Below are 25,661 nucleotides of genomic sequence, written 5' to 3' on the forward strand. Positions count from 1 at the left end.
GCTCAGCTAGTTTAAATTTGGGCTATTTCATATTGCCATGGGTTTTGCTGTATGGATCTGTAGAGCATTGTGCCATTTCAAACAGCACTTAGGAACTGTGTCAGTAGTGGTAATTAACCTTTAGACTGAAAGAGCATGAAAGATGTCAAATAATGGATCAGGGTCCTCTTGCCCAAAGTACAGTCAATTTTCATGACAGGAATACTACTTGATCTACGAATATGTATATTCAACTTTAATATGTGAAAACAAATTAGTGTAATGAAGTGTGTGTGGCAGGGAGCTTCAGTTGAACACCTGAGCAAAGTCACGTGAAAGATTGGCTCGTCTTCAATGCTGAAAGAGGATAGCACCAAACTTTAAAGGAATATTAGAAACAAAACTGTTAGAAGTCTGAAAACCTGAAGGGTTTCAAGACTAACAGTGGAAGGTCAGGAAATGTGGAGCAGTTTTTCCTAGGTCTTTAGAAAATCTTATTTATGAAGGTATTTGCATCTCTGTAAACAAGTGCAAATGATTGACAACACAAGCACATTTTTCTGATGTTGCAGTCCACACTTTGTTTCTATTTACACATGTATGAAGGGTGTCAGGGGATGAGAGATCGTTCTCACTGAGATCCCTTGTGAGGCAACTGTTGAAAAGCTGGGCTGAAGGTGAATGTACTTTGTCTTCGCTGTGTGTGTGTGTATAAATATATATATATATATATATATACACACATACATATATATCAAAGAAAATATGCACATAAAGCCACTGATTGTCAGTAAATAGCTATTCACAGAAGGCTAGTATCTATTGTAAGTGGAAATGAGAAACCCTTTCTGCGGAAGGTGAAGTTAGACATTAAATTGCTATACTTTGGTACAGGGGTTTTGTTATATGAATTGTTTATTGCTCTCTTCCTCCTGTCTTTGTAAATAAATTTCTTATGTGTTTTACCACATTTTTTTAGGTAAAATAAGTATATGCTAACCAGGGGTATCAATAAAATTCCATCTCCTAATCAAATTTTTGTATTAGTATCCCAACAACCTGTTGGATTAAGCACTTTACACCATATAAATTTCTATGATTAAAATGGAAACCACACCCCTTTCTCTTCCCTGATTTCTCTTTTTACTAGTAGAGAAAATATGTGAAAGGCCTGTGTAATATTTGAAAAATTGAAATGGGAGGAGTGAATGTTCACTCTGGTTCCTGCTGAAATGGAGAGTGGAGTAACATTTTTGGGAACCATATTAGTATCAATGAACTTGAAAAAACAGTGACCAGAATGGAGATTGAAATTCTTACCTCTGTACACAGATGTGTGTGAATGACAAGGCTGGGGTGAGCACCAGTTTTGTTGAGAATGTAAGAAATTATCAGTACTTAACACCTCTACTGGGAGAAAAAAACTCTCATAGCTCGCAACATATAGGAGGACAAGAAGTTACAGAACTGCTAGAAATTCTGATTGAAAAATTGTTTGAAAATTCTAAACCACACTTAGGTATGCCACTCCACCTCTTCTTCCAGCCAAGTAACAGTAGTAACTGGAATAGAAATGAAATGGAACATGTGCAGTATTGAAACACTGGATTAAAAAAAAAAAACAAAAACAAAAACAAAATAAAACAGAAATAAAAAAACCCAAACATTATTTCAAGTTTTGTTTCAAGTAAGTGTTGGGAGGCTTTTTTCCCACAGCACAGGCAGGCATGTCCCAAATCTATAAAAACTTGTAGTCTAGTCTCTGATTTTTTGTTTAGTGAATCCACAGGTACACTCTCCTAAAGAGTTTACCATTGCATTGAGCTTTAAATCCTTTGGGCAACTAAAAATATGAAATTTTTTTAGGCACTGCCAAAAGAAGCATAATTATTTTTCTAAGGTTAAACAGTTAACCCCTCCTTCTAAATTTAGCGCCATCCAAAACTGAAAACTTAAACTAATGAAAGGGAAATGGTACAGGATTAGTAAACTGCTGTCTTTCCCTCCAGCTGTGGAACATCAAAGATGTATAAACCTTCATGTTCGGTTGCTTTATTGAAAATTCTCGCGTATCCTTCTGCGTGTGTGGAAGGGATGGGATGTTACAGCTGTGTTTTGACAGAGCCTCAGTGCATTTTGCTGGTCTTTCATGGCATTGCAGAAGTTTCTTTTGTCCCTTATTGATTTTTATTGTTGTTCTTTTGAGAAAATTTGCCTGGTCTTGGTTGCCTTCAGTGTAACTTTTGTGACGATGATGAGTTTGCAGCAGAGATATCATGTGCATACATTTGGAGTTGGCTTAACTGAATTAATTTTTTTAATGAGTATGACAATGTATCAGCCTAACAGAACCAAAGTCACCCTCAAACCACTGATTAGAGGAAAATAATTAGGATTGAATGATAAATTTAGATTCAACTGCAATTTACAGGAGTGTTTGTTTAAAGAAGAGCCAACAAAAAGAATCTTGGCTCTGAGGATCACCAGGAAAAAGCTTCTTTATATATTACAGCCATGTAGCAACCAACTCCAGAGATGAATTGCTGGAAGTGACATGTCTGATTTATTGCCCACTGCAGCTTTGAGAGTGTTTGCAAACTGAAGTGTTATGGTTAGAATGATTATAATTGGGGTTTGTTTTATTTTAGAGAGAGGAAGAAAATAAATATATCTTTGTGGCTCCTGGATGTAGATGACTTTGGTGGTTGCTTTTGGTCCTTAAGCCAGCCTGGGCTGCAGGCTGTCACATGCCTTTTCCCTGCAATGGGAGCTGAGGCTGGTCAGTGGGAGGAGAGCCCCAGCACTGACCCCATTGCAGTGGGACAGCAAAGGGGCTGCACAGACATGGGGCTTTGCCAGAGATGTAGATCTGGTAGGGCAAAAAATTACTGTTACCCTGGTGTGAAGTTCTGAGGGGCTCCATGCTCCTGGAAAAATGTTCTGCTTTTTCTGGTATATCAGTAAGTTGCAGCTGGTTTTGTTTCTGCCTCTTATAGGATGGATTTGTCAGTGCATTGGAATTGGAAAATAACTCAGTGTCTGGTCAGAGTAGAAGATGCTAATATCTAACAAGTTAGTTCTTTTGTGTACTATTCACTGTATTATTATTGTTCATCCTAAATTCCCCAAATGCTTCCTAACTTGTACACAATGGCATTCCAAGTGGCCTTTTGAGCAAGGACAATACCAGACTCAAAAGATAAGGAACTTTAATCTGTGTAGTACATTGCAGGCATCTGTAAATTAGGGCTGTGCAGAAAAGGTGTGTTCTATTTAATCTAATTTTAGCTCAATAGCCTGGCTAGTAGGTTGCTTGTGTTCCCTGGTGAGAACTGGGAAGACCAGGAATGTCAACCTGAATTTTCTGTCTCCCACATTCCTGCCCCATTGACCACACTTCTAGCTAATTCAAACAGTCTATCTTGTTTTGATTAAAAGTTCCAACCTAGATTCACAAAAATATCACAAAATTCCTGGGTTTGAGTTTGAAAACAAATTCAAAAAGTAAATGTCTCTTCCCAAACTGAAAGAAATTCTCAGCTCAGACTTAGGCTTCATCTGGAAGATGCAACATGCTCTCAGGAAGTCCATGATATTCCATCATGCAGAATGATAGCTGAAAGTGACTTGGTGTCAGAATGCAAAAAGACAAAGATTTCAAATTAGAAAATGCATCTCAGAGCTCGTGTTTTCAGCTTCTGGCTAAACTGTCTTACAGAAAATTTTCAGTTCAAACCTTTTTCTATTGTTTCTGTTTGTGCTGAGAAAAAGAAAAAAAAAGAAATCCAGTGAGACCAAATTCCTTCAGACATGATTCATCTCTTTGCGCTACCTGTATTGCCAGTGTGGATTTGTGCTCTGTAGAGACCTGGATAAGATTAACTGGATATCCAATACAATCAGAGAACATTCTCACTAAGTTAAGTAATAATGAAGAGGAGATGAACTATCCTCTCACTGCTCTTGGTTGATCCCCTCCTATTTTAATATCCTTCTCATCCTGCTGGCAAGATGCTGAAGCAGCACCAGCCATCCAGTTAAAACACAGAGTCGTCAGATGTTTCAATCAACTCAGATTTCCTTGAACACTTACTCAACATTCACTGCAACTCTTATAAAAATGTCTAGACAAATCATTGCTTAGAATTTCAGCTCATTTTGTAGCTGCTGCTTTACAACATTCTGATTTTAAAATACAATTTTATAAGCGTTACTTTTACTGACTACATTTTCTTTTTCACTGTGCATTTCTACGTGCCAAGAGTATGAGCAGGCTGGAAAAGGGACCAGTGTTGTAACAGTAATAATAGAGAGCTCTGGCCATTCTTGGTTCTGCTACTGTTAAATATATTTCTTCTGTTTTGGGTGACTGCATATTGTAATACATATCATGAATATTCAAAATATATTGAAAGCAACTCATTATTTGGGAAGAAACGTTCTGTGTCAGATTGCCTATAGCTAAAATACTTGCTGGTCCTATAGCTCTCAGAAAAGTTGTGTGGATACAGCAAAATACCTCTGGAAAATCAGGCCCAGCCAAAAAATGGGAAGGTTTTTTACCCTACTGACGCTTTCCTCTTTCACAACGTTTCTTAGTCTGAGGATGCAGCAGTGAAGTGGGTGCTTCAGTGCAAGTCATGGATGTGTTGTCAGCGGAGAGTGGGTGAAACATGGAACCAGAAGAGGGGGGATGTGGTACAGGGAGTGAGTGCCACAAAAAGAGCAATGTGAGGGTGCCCAGAGTGAGACCCATCCTGGGGATTGTGGGAGATCCTCCCCTTGTTAGAAGTGCTGAGAAAGGAATGGCAAAGGGGGATGCATCTGAAAGGTGGCTGGCTCTGACCCCATTGCAGAGAGCCAGTGTGCCTCAGATAGTGCCTTCTGTGCTTCATATCCCTTGCTTTTCTGAACAGTAACTTCCCCATGCTCCCCCCACAAATCTATGAAGAAAAATGGAGGGGTTAAATTATTGATTTAAAGTCTAGTACTTTAAATAGAAGTACTTTAAATGCAGTGAAGCTGCATCAATAAGCCTGCATGCCTAGTAGAAGAAAACCCTCCCTAAACATGATGAAAAATAAATCCCCCTGAGTCCTCAGCATCCTGCTTGAGTCACTAATTCCCCAGGGCAGAAAACAAAGCAGGCAAAAAAAGTTTGTTTTCACATAGCAAAGCCAAAACATTTCCAGTTCTGATTTAAGATGAGTCGTGGGAGCCGTTTCCTCTTTAATGTAACATGAGGCCAGTATAGGTGACTTGATAAATATACAAATTGATTTTTTCCCCACCCTATAGAAAGCACCTATTTCTTTCTGTAGGACTCACGTCTGCATGTGTTTTTTTTTTTCTGGAGCTGCCCCAAAGTGCATAGGGACAGTGACAGCCAGCACTGGGGCGCAGGGAGGGTTCAGATGCCTGAGTCACATTTTCCACAAACACAGCTCCTTGTCTGGCTCCAACAGCCAGCTCCAGTGGGATGCTGTCCTGGTCCTTCCTCCCTTCCTGGCTGCCTGCACAGGCTGTCCCATCACTCCTCTTCTGATGCTTTTTGCCTTTTTGAGACATCTCTGGTGAAGACTTCAACGTTCTAAGGTTTCTACAAATAGTGTCTGCAGCTCCTGAGGGAAACAGCAGAGTACTCCCCTGCTTCCCTGAGGCTTTATAAATACATTCCTAACTAAAGGCAGTTTATAAACCTACTCAGCCACAGAATTGCACATTTGATGAATATTCTCCACTTATGTTGGGATAGGAGAGCAGAGAGTGAGACTTTGTGCTAGCTGGAAGCAGTCTGCTAACACTTTTTCTATTAACTACTGCTCAGGGCTTGACCCAGAAGCACGGTAGAAGGTGCACTATTATAGCTCTTCTGATTGTGGCTAATAATTGTTCTGTTCTCATTTATAAATGTAATGGTTTGTTAATAACATCTGATTTGGCAATATAGTATAGTCTATCAACTAAAGGTGGCATAATGACATTAATAAGGGTAATTGAGGTGTTTCTGTGATCTGCTTGCTCTTTGGTTTGTTAATTAGAAATTACTTATCTTAATATATGATAGAAATCATGTTACTTCCCTGTGAAGCCTGGGCATCTTGAAGGAAAAAGGGATGTGTCAGTCTGTGTCTGTATGTTGTTGGAATATCAGCACGGTGGTGAGCATACAGACGTGAACCAGCCTAATATGTGTCAGATATTGTGTGTCTGTGTTTATATTTTGTATAAATAACAGCATGTGCTGTTACTTATGGCTGCACGTGTCTCTTGTTGCAAGACTGGGTGTGTAAGGCTGTCTGGGATCCATGCGATTGATTAAAGAGCTGTTACAGGAGGAAATGGAAATGAGAGACAGACAGGCTGCTGAGCATTTAACCCTGGAGAAGAACCTTGGCATTTCATCTTCTATCAACGTTTGCCTGTAACTACTATTAGCATTAATTATGGAGATACTTAGTGAACACCCTGTTAGCCCTAATTAGAGCTAATGGAAGATATGTGTGGATGTTAACAGGACAAGAGACAACTAGGCTTCCATTTCTAAGGTTAAATATTCAGTAGCTCCCTCTTAGACATAACCAGCATCCTATAATCATGCAGTCAGACTCATCCAAAAGCAGAACAGTTTCTCCTGTCTTTTTTTTTTCATTCTCTCTCCAATTATGGCCACCTTACAGTATTTTTGCTCAAATTAAAGAGCAAACAACAATGTGGCAGTGACCTCAGTTACCTTTACTAATGTAATTATGCTACCTCTCCTCTATTCATAGTGCACCTCAGAATCAGTCTTTATTAGCAAACCATTTGTTGTCCCTTTTAGTATAATTTTAATGAAGGCTAGTAGAGTCACTTAAGTGGAGCTGAAAGGATTTGGCTTTGTTCTGAACAGAGACCTTGTGACAAAGATCTCAGGGCTGAGTGCTTGAGTAGGTCATGCAATATCCAAGGTCTGTAAAGCTCCTATCACTCTGCTATTGTTTAAAGCTGTAAACACCTTCTCCTCACACTCAGTATCTTTGGTATTTTGAAAACCTTTGTTGATGAAGAATTGAGGCTGCAAAATGTAGAGGTTGTCTTATTACCCTGCTGTTGTGAGTGATGGCACTTCCCTGCTGCTAATCTCTGACCTCTGAGGTCAGTGTCCTCATGGAAACTGTCTTTTCAGAACTGACTTGGAAACCTGTAACCCTCCCTGAGAGCCCTGAGCCTGCCTTGGGTGGTGTCACACTCATTAGGGTAGGGTGTGCTCCTCCACGGTCCGTTTCCTTTGCCATGGACAAATGTGGTGAGCTCAGGTGGTGCACTAGTCAAAAAGTGCATTTTTTTCCCAGACAATCTATTATATAGTTTTGGGGTTGCCAATGAAGTGCCCCTTTGAATACTGCATAGCTGCAACCTTATTACCGACAAGCTGCAGCTCCCAGGTGCTTGCTGGCTGGTGCCATCTAGGAAGAAGTTCCTACCACTAGATTGGCTGTATATGCTATCAACTGATTCAGAAAATAACATTAGAGGTTTGAGAAGAGAAAGGATAAGCTGTGGTGTGTCCTTGACAAAAAAAATGTCCCATCCTTGCCTGGTGTATTGCATAATACTAAAAATAAACACAACTGTATGTACATATCTGTTTCCTTCTGAACTACAGACACTACATTTCTCAGTTAACCAGTAGAAATGCCAGTGGCTGCCTTCCTGCAGGATGGTGCCCTGTAAAAGGTACATTGGATAGATGCCAGCATAAGGCATGCTGAATGTGCTTTGGAAGTTTCTTTGTTCACTCTTTATGTTACTTGGGTTTCAGTATCATATTCTAAGGAAACATGCCACAGGTGTTAATGAGTGCAGTGTGTTCTTAAGAGAAAAGTCATGAAGCAGTGGTACCCCAGCTTTCCAGCTTGGTGGCTTTCTCATTTTTGATTCATGAAATATATCTTAAGCAATTCCAAGCATAAGCACATCTGTGCTTGGCCCAGATGGCACATTTGCCCTTCTGCAGAAAGTGCCCGTTGTGAGTGCTGGCTGAGGATCCTACCACTCACACCTGGGGCTCATCTGGGGCTGAGACAAAACACTTGACTTCTGGGGCTGAGTGGGAAGGTGGTCTCCACTCACGTTTACCTGGAGGATGAGCTGGGGAAAGGTTGGTAGATTTTGATTTTAGCTATTTTTTGTGTATTTTCTTAATGTTTCTATCTATTTTTCTAATTGTGTAGTTATAAGAGCCTGTTTCACTCTGTGGTGGTCACAGAATCTGTTCAGCTTTGTAATTAATGCTCCTTCCTTTAATATGTAATGTGTTCACAGGTCAGACGTACATGGACTTTTTTTAGTGGCCATGTAAAGCCTAAAGTGCCTATATTTAAAACAGTGGAGCAAAAAGGCTTTGGTAAAAGTCTGATAGTCTTTTTCTTCAGTCTGGAGTAAGCTTATTGATTTAGGAGCTCTTGTACATTGTATGAAGTGGACAGGAGCAAAGAAATCTTATGCTATGTTATGCAGGGTTGCTAATTAAACTCTTAGCTGCCCAGTTAAAGTGGCAATATGCCCTACTACAATATGGCTTACCCCAGTGTTTGGTTTTGGTTGGGTGGTTTTTTTTTTGGTTTTTTTTTTTTTTGGGGGGGTTTTTTTTTTGGTACCTCCATTTAGATCCATTAACAAAAAGGATAGATACATCATCTTTAAAAATAAGAAAAGCACCCACATTATCAAGTTTCTATTAAATTGCTCACTAAGCCTTCAGGTAGAGTAGGAAAGAAACTGATGCTGTAAAGCGAACAGAGTCATGACATATCATTTTATTACAGCTAGAAAAATGTGTCCTTGCTTGGAGCAGAAGCTGCTTCCCTGATGAGGCCATAGTCTGCTTGTGTGGTTGGGAAAATGAAACAGTCTGACTGGAGATGTTGTCAAACCCATCGAGGTTAAGCACCCTTTGCCCCAGGCGAATTCCCTTGTTTATATGAGTCACTACAGCTAGGCTGTAAAATCCAGGTCTCCAAGCAAAGCTGGGGTAGTAACCACAGGTGGTAACTTAAAGCTGTCTTCATGAACTAAATCCTGCATTTTCACTCCTTAAAAAAAAAAGAATGTGTAAAGTAAATTCCTCCCTATCTTGCCTATGACTCATATAAATGTATCATACTTCTTGAAGCAGATATTTAAAGTCTCCAGCCAAAGCCTTGCACATCTGTGCTTTAATTAAAATCAGTTTATTTTGTAGGTTAATAGCTTATACCATACCCACCAGTGTGATTAATTTTTTTAATTAAATGACTGAATGACATCTGACATTATGGAATATCCCATCCTAGAATGAATTTTTTTAAAAAAATCTCTGGACCAAATAATGGTCCAGTTGAAAGGACTAATTTCAGATGCACTGAGCCAAAAGCAAAGTTTAAGTAGTGACAAAATCATTATTCTGGGTGTTTGGTATAGATTTAGCAGTATTTCATTGATTTACAGAAATTAATCCCCTGGGTTGGCACTGAGAGACTGCAGTTATCTGACTACAATATTTTATCAGAAGGATATCCTGGCATTTCCTCCAAAATGCTTTGGAGTCACCTAATTTATTTGTAATCTTCCCAGGATAGCAGGGAAAGCTGCAGATTAGCTGAGACACCTGAGCAGTGTGACCCTGGCATGATGGAAAGATAGCATATTATATGAGATGTCATCTCACCAAAAAGAATTTTAGGAGCTGGTGTTTCGTACAGGATATGTAAAGTGCTTAAATGGAAGCTTACTTGGCACTTGCTTTTGTTCTCTTATTCTTTTTGACTCACAGATTTGTTTGGATGCTTCTGGGCAAAAATCAGATTTTCTAAATGACAACTCCTATGCAAAAATCAGATGACAAAAAAGATTAATATGGTATGAGATATGGTAATGATACATGGCTGTATCAACAGTGCAACACCGTGCGTTGCAGAAGAGAGGGAAACTTAGGAAATAAAAGGTAAAATAGAGCCTCTCAAAATTTGAAGCAGTGGAATGGATGAGGAAGAGAAACACAGACAAGGCTGTGCTTGGACGAGAGGAGGGGGACAGTTCAGTCTGTCAGGGCAAGGTGAGCCCATGCTTGTTTCAGCAGCTGCAAAACTTTGGGGAAAGGTTGCACATCTCCGTGTGCTCACTCTCTGGGGTTCAAGGGGCTGAAAGGGGAGAAAGGGGGTGTGCTCAGCTCCAATGAATTGCAGCATTTAAACAGCAAAACTGGTGAAGGACAAACCGAGTCAAAGCTATTCTGCAGGGCTTCAAGGGGCTGAAAGGGGAGAACTTGGCTCTGCTGATGGCGTGTGCTCAGCTCCAATGAATTGCAGCATTTAAACAGCAAAACTGGTGAAGGACAAACCGAGTCAAAGCTATTCTGCAGGGTTTTCCACAGTGGGCCAGCATCGTCACCTGCTTTCCCCTGGCCCATAGGGAGTGTGCAGGCTCAAAAGGAGCTCAGCCTATCGAAATGATAGATCCCTAAGCACATCTCCTGCCTCTCATATTTCTCTGTGCATGTCTGGTACTTCATCTTCCATCTCATCAGAGTCACACTGCACTCACCTCAGAGCACCTGGGTGCACAGCTTGCCAGCATGGAGGTTAAGTATGGGCTCAGAGCTGGAGGAGGCTGGTGCAAATATACAGAAATACTGGAAGGCCAATTTACATTAATGCATCCTCTGTTCAGGTTAATGTGCTTCACCCAAAAGATATAAGAATAAACCTGATTTTCCAAGCCATGCAATTAGCTGATCCCTTACTGGGGGATGTTTTGCACTGCAGCTTTTCTGCTATTGCTATGAGACGATTGGAAGTGCCTGCTTTAAATTCCTGATTGACACTGTGCTGACTGGAAAAATTTAGTTCCTGAGGTACTTCTGAAGGAAATACATTTTCCAAAAATGTCCCCACATCCAGTACCTATGCCTTATAAGCAACTGGGGCTTCCAGGATACTGATCCTTGATCCCAAATGCCCTGAAGACTCTCACATCTCTGCTGGCCCCCTGTAAGAGCTGGTTCACACTGTTGTGAATGGGGAACAGCAGGGAGGGTGGTGTGTGAGCTGTGGTGCTGAACGTGGAGTTTCGAAGTGTTGCGAGTGGCCCTGCAAATTGTAACCAGGATGCTCTTCCCCCCCAATGCACAACCCCTGTGATCCAGCCTCTCACTGTCTGGGGGCCCTGGTGGTGCTGTTGATGTGGGACCTCAGCTGTGGTGTGGACAGTGTCCACTTTTAAGATTACAAAGCTTGCTGTGTCTTCATCAGAAGACCACTGACTTGGGATTCTCCTAGTGAGAAATTTCCTGGTGTGACATGTAGAGGAAACTTAAAGGGTTTGTCTGTTTGAGGGATGCAGGAGAGCATTTTTGGAGACATCAGCTCTAAATGTATATTTCTACAGTTTTGAGCACATTGTTGAGAGGAACGTGGAATACAAACCATCTGACATTTTGTGGTCCATATGAAGGACCTCACCTGGGGTTTTTGTACTTGAACAGTTTTAAAAAATACTGGCAGTAACTCAAAATACTTGTTTTCATCTAAAAATGACAATATTTTGAATACTGTCTTCTGGGTATGTTTTTTCCTGTTTTCAGTAGAGGCAGCCTGGCACTCTCATAGGATACTGAACTAAATCTCTGAAACCCCATGGGGTGACAGATAAGTGTTGCTGTTAATTATACTAAATACAGGAGGTGGGAGAGGATGATGAACACCAGCTTGAAATGACTTGCTAATGTCTGTGAATTTCTGTGAGGGATGTTAGCAGAACTGGAATCTAAAAGTGGTTTGAGCACTAAACAGGAGACCACAGAAGCTGCCCGGGACATTTGCTGAGTATCCTGGAGCAAAGCCACATCAGCATTACAAAGGACACAACTTCATAAAGGGCTTTCAGACTAATGTGGAAAGCAATCTAAGGCTTAAATGGTATTAATGTTCTGATGCAAGGTGGTTTGTGCATCAGACATGAGGAATGGTAACCACAAATCTTGTAATGAAATTTGTCATAAAATTTATTGTCAAATGTATTTTCATGGCATGACTCCACAATGTTTTCAGAAAGATTCTTCTCCCCATGCTGACTGTGGAGATGGGAGAAGCTGGTAAATGCTGTGTTTCTTGAGACAACTTTTCTTGTCCTTAATGCAGAGCAACTCTGCGGCCTGACTAGGAGATTGTCCCCAAAGGGTGGTCTCTCTATGCTCAGGATAGCTTGAACACCCTGTTGTTTCCTATGTTTTCTCAGCCTTAATCTAGGCTGCTTTGGCTCTTTGCTTTGCAAACCTCATTTTGGTACTTTTAAATATGGGGGTTTGAAATGCAGCATTTCTTCCACATTGCATGTTGATCAAGAAAAGAGACATAGCAAAGTGTGGGTATAGTGAGCTCCAGCCACTGAAAACTGGTGTGGTTTTTCATTCAGAATTCAGCCCAATCCTGACTGATGCGGAAGTTAGCCTGTGAAGTCCCGTTCCTCATAAGAGATCTGGTTTTGTTCTCCCTAAGAAGGTTGCCTAGACTTTCAAAATCAGAATTGCCTGGTTGGGTCAGACTGTGTTTGTGCTTCTTTTGGGTGGGAAGAGGAAGGTACTCATCAGTCCATCTACAAATTGTTTTTGTACTGATTTAAGGCCATGGGATCAGCTTGCACCTTCATCATTCACTGACACATTTGTAATTGTTCTAGCCCTTCTGATTTGAATTAGAAAAGGTTTCATGTCTTTAGTTTCTAAGTCCTGACTTCCAGTGGGTAAAACAGAAGTGAAGGCTGAGTAAAGCAACCAGAGCATTTCCATAGTTACATTTGCTGCTTCAGTTTTGAGAAAGTCCTTAGGATGCCCTGTGAGTGCATGCCAGTTTTTATGTGTATGTATGACTGATGGGCTCCAGGTCTTGCCCCAGGCTATACCCAGGGCTCTTGCAAGCCATGCTGGCACTGAAGTTTCCAGTGTTGCTCTCATGTGTTATTTAGGTTACAATAGAGCTAAAAACCTACTTCACAATCAGAGACCCAATCCTTTCCCCCCAAAGCTCACAAACCTTAAAACAAAGACTGCCTGGGGAGACTCTCTGGCACTGTATTAAATATCCTTGACGAGAAAAGGTTTCTTACAATTGTGGCCTTCCTAATAGGCACCGTGGGTAGTATCAACACAAAGATATCTGTATTACATGGTTTGACCTGCTTTAACCTCAGCCAGTCTCCTGGAGATTTAGAAAATATCTGTTCCATACAAAGGTCTTGGCTTTCAGGCAAAGTAGAAGCGGTTTGTTTAGAGTGCCAGCTTTGTGAGAGGAGATGTTATGCTTTTTGTGGGTGAAAGTCACCCCATTGAGGCTGTCTGAAAGGCTCTGGATCCATGTCATCAGCACGTAAGCTGCTGATTTTGTTTGCAAAAATAAATTACTCCCCAAGTCTCTCCACTTAAGACTTCTACATATGCACTGTGCTCAGGGAATAGGGATAATTTGAGAAAGAGAGTATGTATATTGTTCATAGTGTTTCCTTTAGGGGAAAAAAGGTATGGTCTTCTAACTTTTAGTTGTTGTGGAATGCTTGATCAATCTTAATGAAAACTACAACCCCAATTTTGCAGGTTTTTACATCCATTAATTCTCCCTCCCCTGCCCCCCTTGGAGAAGATTTAAGCCTGTCAGCAGTATAACTGGGATTTAAATCAACCTCTGAGCAGTTAAGTGGTAAGGAGATTTCCATAGGGTTATTTGGTTCCCCTCCCACGTGTGGAAGGATGAGGTCATGGAGGGGGAAGATAGGTGACAATGGCAGCGAGTTCCCCCATATTGGCACCTCAGCAATGCAAAGCCCCTGCCTCCTCAGGTGTCCCCAACCTATGTTCCCCCTGTTGCCCAGTTTTCCTGCAGAGTGACACCTCCAGGCTGCAGGGTGGGCGTGCAGCCCTGTCTCAGGGGCTGTGTGCCCCACGCCGTGCTCGTGGCAGGGCCGTGGTGGGCACAGCACGCGGCTCCTTGGCCAGAGCCACACGCGGGGTCGTCCGCGCTCCTTCAGAAACGCAGGTGAGGCGCCAGCGGAGGGACTTTCATTAGGCACCTTTTATTTCTTCATTTCTGCCGGAGCTGAAGCCGCTTGCCTGGGTTGAAGGGCTGCCAGGCTCCCTGTGTCTGATGCTGGGAGAGGTGGCTGTGTTGCTATGGCACTGGAGGTGTCTCCAAACCCCAGTGCTCTGGCAGCTGAGCCGGCTCCCAGCAGCATGTCCTAATTGCGGCTGTGCACAACAAAACAAATATTCAGAGATTTCCATAAAGGCTGTAATCAAAGGAGCATCCCTTGCTTTTTAATATGTGCTGAATGGGTTCATTTGTAAGCTTATTACGACTTCAGAGAGAGAAGCTATTAGGATGATCATTAGCTGCATGTGCAAATAACAAGGAAAACCGTGGCATGTTCCAGAATAACCCTCTCTTAAAGGTCTGCACTTTCAAATGCATTAACAATAACCAGCCATGCTGTCTTTCATGTTTACCATGCCATGAGTAAGGACAAAGAGAAAGGAGAAGGGGACAGTGCTTTAAAAATAAGTTCAGATGAGAGAAAAACGAGGTGTTAAGAGAGTAGCAAACTCACTAGCATGACATTGTGTGTATTGATGCAGTATCTGTTATCCATTGGGAAAGCAAAAGCAGCTGGGAGCCAGCCTTTGAGTCTTGGCTCATATCTCACTCAGTCCCTCTACTCCTGTCATCTATATATGAATTGTGCTTGGGGTCTTTTGTGTGCTTGGAACCTGATGGTTGCTAGAGCACTTAGGTTATATGTCTTATGGAGGAAGAGAGAACATTTAGAAACACGTATGCCAAGATTATGGAATTTATTAACTCTCATTTATTTTCCTGCAGAACATCTGAAGCCCTCTCGTGGGCTGTGGCCATGGTTCACTCTCTTAATCTGAAATCAAAAATACATGTAGCAAAAGATGTTGAGTGGTTGGGTGTTCATACTTAATTGGAGCAGGTGTGGTTTAGATCAGTCACATTTACCTTTCAAACCACATTAGCTGCAATTTTATGTGCTAGAGTAAGTTAAAGGTGCTGATTACAGTGAAACTCAGTTTAGATTTGCACATGAAATATTTATGAGATATGTATCATTTTGACTATAAGCAGGCTAACTTAGACTTCAGGTCTGCCTATCCTTCCTAGGTCATTTCTCATGTCTTTTGCTGCATTCAAGTTTTCTTGCACATATCATACCTACAGCTTGTGAAATGCATGTATTTCCTATAATACCCTCTTTTGTTAAGAATCCATAACACTTTGGGATGTATTATTATTCTTCTTGTTAAAAACATTTAACAAATGACCAGAAGCAGATTAATAATGTCACTTCTCAGATATCCAGGAATATTATTTTCTGGATTATTTAGTATTACTGAGGTCCCTCATTTAAAATCTGCTTTTATTACAGGCTCTTTTTCCTAATCTTTGCTTTTCTAGACTGACTAAACTGACTGTTTTGTTTTTATATCTGAGTTGTTATCTTGAATAGAGAATTTGCTAGTTTTCTGGGGTTTGGGGGGCTTCTGTCTGGTTGGGGGGCATTTTGTTGTTGCTGTGTTTTTGGTTTTTTGGCTTTTTTGTTGGTGCTTTTTTTTTGTACAATAGTTAATGCATTCAAAGTTCTGTTTGAGATTTCTTTTTAAAAAGGAATTGACTTCCCAAATCAAATGATCCTAAATAGTGGGTTGGTTTTTCCACACCTCTGCCTTTTTTTTTTTTTTTTTGAGAAAACACTGAGAATAAACAAAACAAAAAGAAGTTAACCTATTGATTTGGAACTCCATTCTGCCTTGAAACAGATGATACAAGCAGAGATTTCAAATTCCCTTACCTATGGCCCCTTGCCTCTGCCTCTGCTCAGACAGTCATGGCTTCTTTTTCCTGCTAAGGACATCAACATCATCATGTTTCTGATAGGACAAAAAAAGCCCTGTGGCTTATAGTAATCCCTTTTGGTACCACCCTTACCTTAAAATATTTTTTCTCCACTGCCTTGTTTCCCTGAAGCCCTCAAGTATCGGGAAAATTCTTAAAATATTGAAAACCATGGTCTGAGGAGGACAAGGTTGCCACAGCAACTGTCCAGTGTTCCTGAGATTTATTCCTGCATCTCTCAAAACCATCACAAATGCCACAAACTGCTGAGGCACTTGCTGCAAACAAAGCAGGCCTATAGGAAAGGAGAACAGAAAAGAGCACTGAGAAGCTAGTTCTTGTAAAGGTGAGATGTGTCAGGCTCAGGGAAAACGTGGCAGGCATTTAGACTTTGTGTTAAATCCTCTCAGTGTCTGCAATGCTGTGCAAGCGTGTGGAGTGTTCCAACACGCGACAGTGGCTGACATGGCAGTGGGTAATGTCACTTGGCTTGTGTTGCAGCTCCATGATCCACTCAGGAGGGTGACACTTATTCCATCCGGAAGGGAAATAGTTTCAGAAATAGGAGGCCAAAGTTAGCTGCCTCCCTTTGGGTTTGCTAAATAACAGCTTTCTGGGGCAGAAGATGCCTGACAAAGAGTGATACTTGTCAGCAAGAAGTGACCATCTTTTTCATGGGTTTGGGACTGGTCTCAGTATGGACTAATGAGCAGAGAGCTATATTGGGGGTCAGGAGGTTTAGCACATCCATTCCCCTTTTAGCCCTGCTTTTCTCATCTAATAAACAAAATTAATGTTGTTAGAGTATCAGTGCATATAATCTCTGGGTCATCTGTTTAGAAAGGCAGGCAATCGGTACCATATGGTTCCATTGTACTGCAGTTAGTACAAGGGAAAATACACCTGTGAGCTGAGGGCTTTTTTTCAAAGGAACAGAACTCAAAAGAATTGCAGGCTATCATATGTTTTGGTTGTGTATGCAGGATCTTCTTTTCTGAGACAGCTGGTTCCTGTGTGTGAGAAGCTGTACGAAAGAGCCAGATGTGATTACCTATGGAACTTTCCTTGGGAAGGGGCCAAAGTGAGCAAGCACTTCATGTTTTGAACGGTGCAGTGTGCACATTTGCACCAGCTGAAACAGAGTGGTCTGTGGCCTGAAGCCATGCTGGCACTTCAAACACATAACCTAGCACTTTTCAAAACGTTACAGCATTTAGAATTGGTTCTGCTCTGGGACTTCTGAATTTCCATTCTGAATGTCTGTGCACGTGTGGGAGGTTTTACCTCCGTATGATCTCATGTGCAAAGTTGCAAATATAAAACAGAGGGGAAGACTTGTATTAGTAGCTTTGTTGTAAAGCTGCTGTTATTTATTTGAAAATTTAGAGGGGTTCAGTCCAGCCCTCTTTGTCCTCCTGTGTGAGACTGATGTGCTCTTACACACAGAGGCTTTTGGGGGCAGAAATGTGCCTTTGTTAAAAGCAATCAGGATGAGATGAGACCCAGTTGCTCTGCTTGTGTAGGAAACTTAGGGTAGCTTTGGAGGCAGCTCCGGTTCGTTCAAACACTGTCGCAAGCCTCATATGGTTTGAGTGTTATAAAAGCCAATCAGGTTACTGTTTGCAGGTATAAGATGCCCCTAAGGGCTTTGCTCACTCAACTGTACTGAGGAATTAAATGCTCTGAGGCAGTGCAACAGGCTCATTCACTCCAGTGTTGCAAGGCAAGGCAGTCATGGCTGGTAAATGGGCCCACGTTACAGTGATATTAGCATTTTAATGCAACTAAAGAGGAGGTAGATTGACTGTAATTTAGTATCCAGTTGCATGGCCTTGTGCAGGTCCCCTCATGGCTGCTCCACAGGGGCCGATTACAGTTACACAGTACACTTTGGGATCTAATTGGATTTACATGAAGTAATGTAGTTGTGTCATAGCAACGATGTGCCGCACAAATGCTATGAAATTCCAGAACAAACAGTTATTTATGTAGGAGCAATAGTTACAGGATAACACATGGGGTTGACAGCTTGTGCCAAGGTCCAGTTCTAAATCAAAAGGTGTTTCACCTTTTTTCTGAAACCACTGCAAGGGAATGAAACTATTCTGATCCAGCTTCCACAGAGATGTTTCTCCTCACCCTTCACTGTGAAAGCACTGACCTGACACCGAGATCCAGCAGGACATGACTTGTCTTCAGCTTCTCCTTTGTTTGAGCATATGGGCTGGCATGTGTTTAAGTGTATCTTGACCCTGCAGATGTGAGCACAGAGGACTGGCAGTAGCTAGAAGCCATTGTGAAACACAATGTTTTTAAGGGGTTCATCTGGTGGCCCTTCCTCTTCTAGTCAACAAGCCGGATTTCTCACAAACACAGGCCTTGCTTCTTCATCCTGCACACTGCATTAATTTCTTGTTTCACTTGCTGCCTTTTGTCTGTTTCAAACCCTCTCTGTCCCATCCCTCTTTGCTCTGGAGCTCCAGCTGCCTTTCTCTCAGCCTGATACCAGCAGGAGGCACATGTTTAGCTGCTTTTCCTCCATCAAAGCCGGCTCCTGGACGGGCTGCAGTGTGACTGTGAAGAGAAGCCAATGCTCAGCAAGGAGAGTTGATGTGGTGGCTGTGGACAATGTGCCAGCCACAGCTGGCCAGCCCAAGGATGAGGCTTAGCCTCAGCTGTCGCTCCTGCTCCCACTGTGTTTCCCCAGAGACTGTAATTAAAGGCATCAGCTTGCTGGAGTCACAATTAGGCATGGTGGGTTTGCACTTTGTGCAGTTCTCCCTAATGACAAAATCGTAGCTATTAACCAAAGAGAATCTGTTTGGCAGGGACTTCCTCCCCTTTAAGGCAACAGAGTCAGGTGGAACACTGCTGCTGCTTGGCACTAAATGCAGTCTTTCATCCCTTCTGACACAGTACCTGCTGGTACCTACTGAAGCATTCAAATTCTTCTTCTCTGGGGTGCTGTAATTTCTTTAAAATATTGTGACTTATGATGGATAAAAAAATAAAACTCTTCTCCCACGCAGACCTCTGAGGGCTTCTAGGAATGTAATTATATGCACACACAGTAGGAGCAGGAATCCTATCATTCTGGTTATTTTCTTAATGATAGGTTTATATAGCACAGTGTCATCTCTGCTTTAAAGTTAGACCTATCTTCTCTTGGCAGCATCTATCCCAAGCAAGTGGCATCACAGGACAGGACAAACAAAGAAATTGTCTCTTAATCACACTTGCAAAGCACAGGATGAAGTGACCCTACACACCACAGAAATAGATACAAAGGTCAGTGTGGGCACTGGGCTCTGATGCCAAAAGGGCTCTCTGCTGTGAAGCCCTGTCCCTTGTCCTAGATGTCCTCTCTTCAGACCTGCTGAGCCTGCTGCAGCCATTTATCTCCCAGGCTGACAGCACCCTCTGAACTTTGACACTGGTGGAAAAGCTGTACTGCTCAGGAGCAGCCTTGTACCCAGCATTGTGAAGAAGGGCAGTTTAGCCCCTGCTCAGCTCATGCCTTCAGCACTTCCAGCAGAGACAGCTGGATTGGCAAGAGATGTTCGTACCCTCCAGTTTTCCAAGGGGAAGCCATCCCTGTTCTTCATCTAGAGATGTAGGTTTACAGTGACAGAGGAAGGGCATTAAATGTGAGGGATTAATGCAAAACAAAGGTCTATGAATATTCATTGTATGTTTTATATTGTAATAGTTTCAGCCACCTTGAAACTCCTTGTTCGCTTCCTGCCAACAACAAATGATAGACTTTTACTCACAGAAGTCTTAATGGCAGGCAATTTTCAAAGGCACATTTACAAATGTTTGTGGGAAACAGATGTTAAATGCACCCACTCCCAGAAATCATGATGAAATGCTGGCACTGAGAAAGCAGGGAGATACCCAGGTGATTATCTGGTGTCTCACAGGGAAGCAGCAGCTCCAGCAAAGCTGCAAGTATGCCAAAACCATTTTTGAAGGATGAGTGAGTGAGTGAGTTACAGTGCTGAGCCCTATGTGAATATTGGACTCTTATGGCATGGGGTGTTCTTTGAAGAGTTAAAGACTGCCCCTTCCCCCAGGCCCTGCAATGTGGAGTTGGGGCTGTGTCAGATGCGGGGAAAAAGCAGTGTAGGAGCGGGTGCCCTGAGAAAGCAAGAGTCAAACATGTGTGTCTTGCCCATTAGTCTGTAGTCTCACCTCACCTCTGCCTAGTCAAAGGCTCTCATTAGCGTTGTGTGGGCAGAAATGAAAACTTACTGAGAAAACCATGAGTGTTACCTTGAGGGCAGTGGCAGTCTGCACCTGAGTTCCCCTGCCTGCACCCATATATCTAAGACTTTTGGGTGGCCAGGGCTGTGGCTTTACTGTCCCTCTCTGTTGTTGCTTCCCAGGCAGTGACAATGAGGCAGAGGGAGAGGAAACAGTTTGCTCAACTTGGTTGGTGTGACAGCTGGCTGGAAGAATGAGGGATAGCACCCAACATTTACGCTGCTGCTCCTAATGGCTGGGCTTCCCAAAGATGCATTCCATCTTCCTTCATGCCTTTTCCATTTTCCCAGTAAATGGGCTGTAAAGTCACAGCAGATTAAAGTTTGTCTAAACCTCCTATAAAATATTGAAGGTGCAGCTGGTATTAATCTAGTCCTCTTGTGGTATGAAGTGCAGGTGTAGTGGGACTATATATTTACACGTGGTCTGCAGGCATTTAAAACACCCCCAAAGATTGTTAAAGAGATTCTGAGGAATTGAATCCCTCACTGGGTATTAAAAGCTCTTCATTAGTGCTAATGTACACCAAATTAAGGCGGCAATTAGACTGAGCACGTTCATCAGGATGGTGTGTTTTAATAAATTGTGTATTTAACATGATTGCATTTTATTGACTTCAGTAATTGCATATTTTTCTCTTACAGGACAAGCTTGGATAGAAGGAGATACATGGGACACACAGACAATTAAACACTGAAAGAGACACTGTGCTTCAAGTCCCAAGATTAGTAAAGGTGAGTGCTGTTAATGGCTTGCTCTTTCTGTATGCCAGGTACATTCTCTGTATGTCTGTTGGAGCAGCTTAAGGGTGGCTATGGTGTGCTGGAGGCAGTAAGAAATACACAGCTCATCTGCCACTGTGTCACCAGTGAGGTACTGTAGAAAGTCATCCTTCCTTATGAAACTCCTTATGAAACTGTCCCTAATCTCTCTTGCATCTAGAGGAGCAGACTGTGTGAAAATAATGCTCTGAGAGGATGTTCTGGAAGGCTTTTCCTATAAGATATGTTCTCTTAGGAAATCCCACCTAAGATTACCCCTGGTGTAAAGTTGAATGCTGCTTGCAGGTAGTGAACACAGAAATCCTCTTAAGGGGAGGTGTACTTGGGAAGGAAGGCAAGCATGCTGAGCCAAGTCTCCATGCCTGCAAGCCAAAGGGGGGCCTGCCACACTACTGGGGAGGGGACACCATGGAACAATGCCAAGTGGTGGTGACCCTTTGCCACTGGTGCAGCTTAGACCTTCAGGGATGTTTCCAGTGACACCTTATCTGGGACAGCCTCTAGAAATCAATACATTTACTTGAAAGAGAATCTAGTCCATATTTTCTAATACCTTTAAAGGCTACCTGGCACTGCTTCTGGAGAACTTCAAACACATCTTCTGCTTTTACGTGGTGCATTGTGTATGGCTATGAACGTAGGTGTGAGTTGGCATCATTCCTGCTCAAGCCACAGGCTAATGTTCTGTAGGAAGTACTGCAGAACTGGTTCTAATGTTTTAGAGGAAGCAACAGCTCAGCAGCAGTTCAGTGGACAAGTTCTTCATGCATGTTGACAGCAAAGAGATATTTATGTTGAGAGAAGATATACACAGATCATGTGATAGAAGAGCAGTGACTGAAAAAGTGATTTGCATGAGAGCAAGAGAACATGTCGACATCTCTCTCAATCTCTATTATTCTGTGTTTTCTATCAAGTATTTGAGATGGGGAGACTGTGATGAGCAACCAGTCAATCTGTCTGAATTTCTACACTGAAAGATAAATTGTTTGTAGTGGCCTGTTAGGGATGAGCAAGGAAAATGGTTCACACACTTGTTTTCAGTAGAGGGTAGGAGTGATAAAATACAGATGATGTGAGGATTGAGACTGGTGAAGATAAGGTGCTCCTGAGAGTTCTGAAAGACTGGCACATCCATGAGATGCTCTTGTTGCATTTGCCACCAGGTAACTCAGACACAGCTTGGGCAGCTGTTTTGAAAAGTTTTTTTACCAAGGAGAGTCAAACTCTGGAAGAGGTGTCCAGGAAGATGGAGGGGGGCCTCAGTCCTTGAAGATATTCAAAACTTAAGTAACGTGACCCTAAGCAGCCTGCTCTAACTCTGAAGTTGGATCAGATTTGCAATTGGCCCAGGCTGGAGGCAGTGGGTGCTTGTACTCAGTGAAATCCAGAGGTCCTGTCCAACCTAAGTTTTTCAGTGATTACTTCCTCAAAGCAAAGGTAAAGAAGTAATCTAAGTGAATCCATGGGTCTCAATCCAGTGTTAAAGGAATACAGGGGTTGAAGCAAATGTCAGTGGCAGCAAAGAGAAAAACTGGAGGCCTTTTGGAGGGGTGTGGTTGGGCAGCTGCCTTTAGAAATGTGAAGTTCAAGGCAGCTGCAAGGCATGCAAAGCAAATGACAAAAGGAAGGAAGTGGCTGGAAAACAAAAAAATGCATTGCTTTAAAAACTAGATTTTATTTCTAACTGATTACAGCAGCTGGGCTGTGTTTCCTGGCTACACTGCTGGGGACTTTTAGCCTCCCCATCCCTTTCCTAGATAAAATTAATGGGGGATACAGGGGAGAGAGAAATATAGAATAATGTGCGTAAGAAAAAGCTGAATATTTATGGCTACATTTCAGACAGAAACAAATCCATTTCATGTGTCTCAGGTCTGAGATGGGACAAGCCAGGGACAGCATCTGTCAGCCGCTGTCTTCTGCAGTTCTGACTGTTCATGTTTGCTTAGCATTAAATGTCTCCTGCAGAGAAGAACTTAATCTCTCACAGATCTGGGGCCTGGAGGAGGGGAGTGAAGGTATTTTTAAAAGGTAGATTAGGACATAGGCATTCAGTTCTTATCACACTTGTATCAGTGTGTAGTAGGAGTAACTCAGATAATTTGCTCTTTGTGTGTATGGCTTAAAAAGAAAAGTAGAATGAAAGCCCATCTCTGTGAGTCAGGACTGTCCTTTAATGTCAGTCATTTTAGCCATGAAGCCTGTCATCAGGGACTCCAGGTACCTTCAGCTAATTAGCAAAGCTAATTGGAGGCTTGCATTGAGTTCTTCTGATGTGGAAACTCTGATATGGTTTGTTCTTGACTTTACCAGCCCAGACCTCACATTATTGCCCCTGAGCTCCATTTATTCATCCTGAGTTGAAGAAGTTTGGAATCTGAAAGCCCCAGTGGGTGTGGTCTTGATCTGAAGCACAGCATAATGAGTGAGGTTGCACTTAGTTATTGCTTTGCTGTGAGAAGCGTAGTGGGCTCAGGAATTACAAATCTGAGCCTAGTACCACTGCTGGGGATAATTTCTTTCCCAAACAAAGAAGAAGGGAGCTCTTGTTTGTCAAAGCTGAGTGTGCTCAGCTTTATGTTCATGCTACTCCCAAGCTTTTGTGACTGACTGGTTCTTCTGGAGAGTTAAGTTTCCAGGATCTGATTGCTCATTGGATTTAAAATATTCCTTCCCTTCTTATGCCTGGAAAACATTTTAACATATTGAGAGGATGGGCAGGTGGGAGAGATGCAAACAATCATAGCCTGTGTTTGTCTTTGAAAATAAAACTAGAACTGTATTCAGCTCATGTAAATCACAGCAGCCCCAAGGGAGCTTGCTCACCTTACAGAGGAAGCAGCCCCAGACACGGAAAGGAAAGTAAGGCAGGAATGTGATTTATCAACACTACAAAGCATCAAGACAGTGTTAGGCTTAGGAGCTGCTGCTTCTTGGACCACAGGCATTGTTTTTCATGTGGGTGACTGTATGGGGTGTGTGAGTTATGTATAGTGCCACAACAAGGCCAAACTGTTTTGGGTTTTGTTCATTTATTTTTAAACAAAGTCCACTATAATATGGATCACACAGGTGGGTGCTTAAGGCAGCAGGACTTTGAAATTTAAGACTTTGGCTAATTTACCAAGATTTAGCCATTCTATGTTTCACAGGAACATGAATTTTTAGTGTGGTGATGGGAACATCTAGGTGACAGTAATTGTGGGACTTTTGAAATCCCAGTACCCTATTGATTTTTCTGTATTTTCATATCCCTCTCTAGTGTCCAAGTCATGTGTTAGTGGAGCTGAAGGCTCACCTTCCCCATGAAACTGAAGAATTCCCTGCCCAGCTCCTTTGCCTTCTGGACTTCCAGATCCATTTTCTCTGTCAGATTTGCAGACATGGCTTTAAAAAGTGTCAGGAAGCTGTGAGCATCTCCTGCAGGCCCATCTGAGCTCTGTGCCCTACCCCAACTCCTGTAGTCACCATCTGGTCCTTGAATTTCTCTGGGCAGAGCAATTATGTATCATTGGTATAAGAAAATAAGCTTTGTAAAGAAAAACTATTGCCCTCATTCTCAGGTTTAGATTCAGGTTTGTGTTTCTCCAGAAGCAAGGTGGATCTTTCCAGGATTCCTCTAGCAAAGAGAGTTCCCTGGGCAGTACCCAGCCAGCAGAGGCACACTGCTGTCCTGCCCCAGGTACAGGCAGCTGTAGAGGGAAAGCAGCCCACATGAGCTTCTGTGAAACACTGTTTGTATCTCAGCCTGTTTTTTCACAAACAAGGAATTGATTTGATTTTAATCAAGTGAAAGCAGTATACCAAACACACACTGTGTAACAAAAATCTGGCTCTTACCTCAGGCAGCCCCGTGCTGGGAGCTCTGCCTGCCATGGATTTTCTCAGCTCTTTGGCTAAAGCAGAGCAGTTTCTACGGTCACAGAGGAAAGCATCTTGTGAGGCTCTAGAGAACTCACAGATCTTGTGGTTTAACAAAAACAATGGAGTGAAAGGCAGTTTTATTTCTGGCCTGGAGAAAATCTTGGATAATTTCAGTTTTTTCTCTTAAGTGAATTAAATGGACTTTGCTAACATAGCACATCATTAGATACACGTCTGTTAGGGAATGGCATTTACAGTGAGAAAGGGAATGAGATGCATTAAGAAGCATGTGGGCTTTGGGAAGGCTCCTCTGGGGAGCCAAGCAAACCTGTGCCTCTGGGTTTGCAAAAGTATGGCTCCATCTGTGCACAGTGCCATGACTGTGTTGTTTCAGTGGAAGTTTTACTATTTCATGTATTTATTTGTCTGTCCCTCTAGGGTACTTAGTGATATATTGGCATGTTTGGACGCATAGTCACTTCATTACATAAACAGCAAGCAGGAACTTTCCTCCAGTGTAGCCTCACCTGGTCAGGATTTATTTCTGCTCTCCCAACAGAAGCACTGGTCAAGCAGTTTGTTGTCTGTTTGTTGTCAGAACTGGTGAAGATTCCTTAGCATTTTTTCCTGGCCTCAAAAGCTTTCCAACATTGATCCATGGGTTCTTCTAGCAAAGGACCTGTGCAGGGTGGGGCATAGAGCAGCAGGATCTCACTGGTGCAGGAACATCTCGCAGTGCATGGCAAGCAGGTGCTGTGCCCAGGCTGAGTAACCACATGAGGACGTCCTCCTTGAGCCCTGCCATGTCCACACACTGCTGTCATTCCAAGCCCAAATGTCTACA

The 25,661-nt window shown here is 42.4% G+C and overlaps 1 protein-coding gene across 3 annotated transcripts in view; it reads left to right on the forward strand.

Annotated features, from left to right (window-relative positions):
- Positions 1-25,661, forward strand: part of TSPAN18 (tetraspanin 18) — a 121,938-nt gene that overhangs the window by 74,291 nt on the left and 21,986 nt on the right. For all 3 annotated transcript variants that reach the window (XR_005630042.1, XM_039730948.1, XM_039730947.1), the window contains exon 3: positions 20,813-20,902. The gene's annotated coding sequence lies outside the window, so the exon portion shown is untranslated. The remainder of the gene's footprint in view (positions 1-20,812; positions 20,903-25,661) is intronic.

This window comes from Passer montanus, unplaced genomic scaffold, assembly GCF_014805655.1.
Source record: "Passer montanus isolate IOZ18808 unplaced genomic scaffold, ASM1480565v1 scaffold75, whole genome shotgun sequence".
In the NCBI taxonomy this organism is placed as follows: domain Eukaryota; kingdom Metazoa; phylum Chordata; class Aves; order Passeriformes; family Passeridae; genus Passer; species Passer montanus.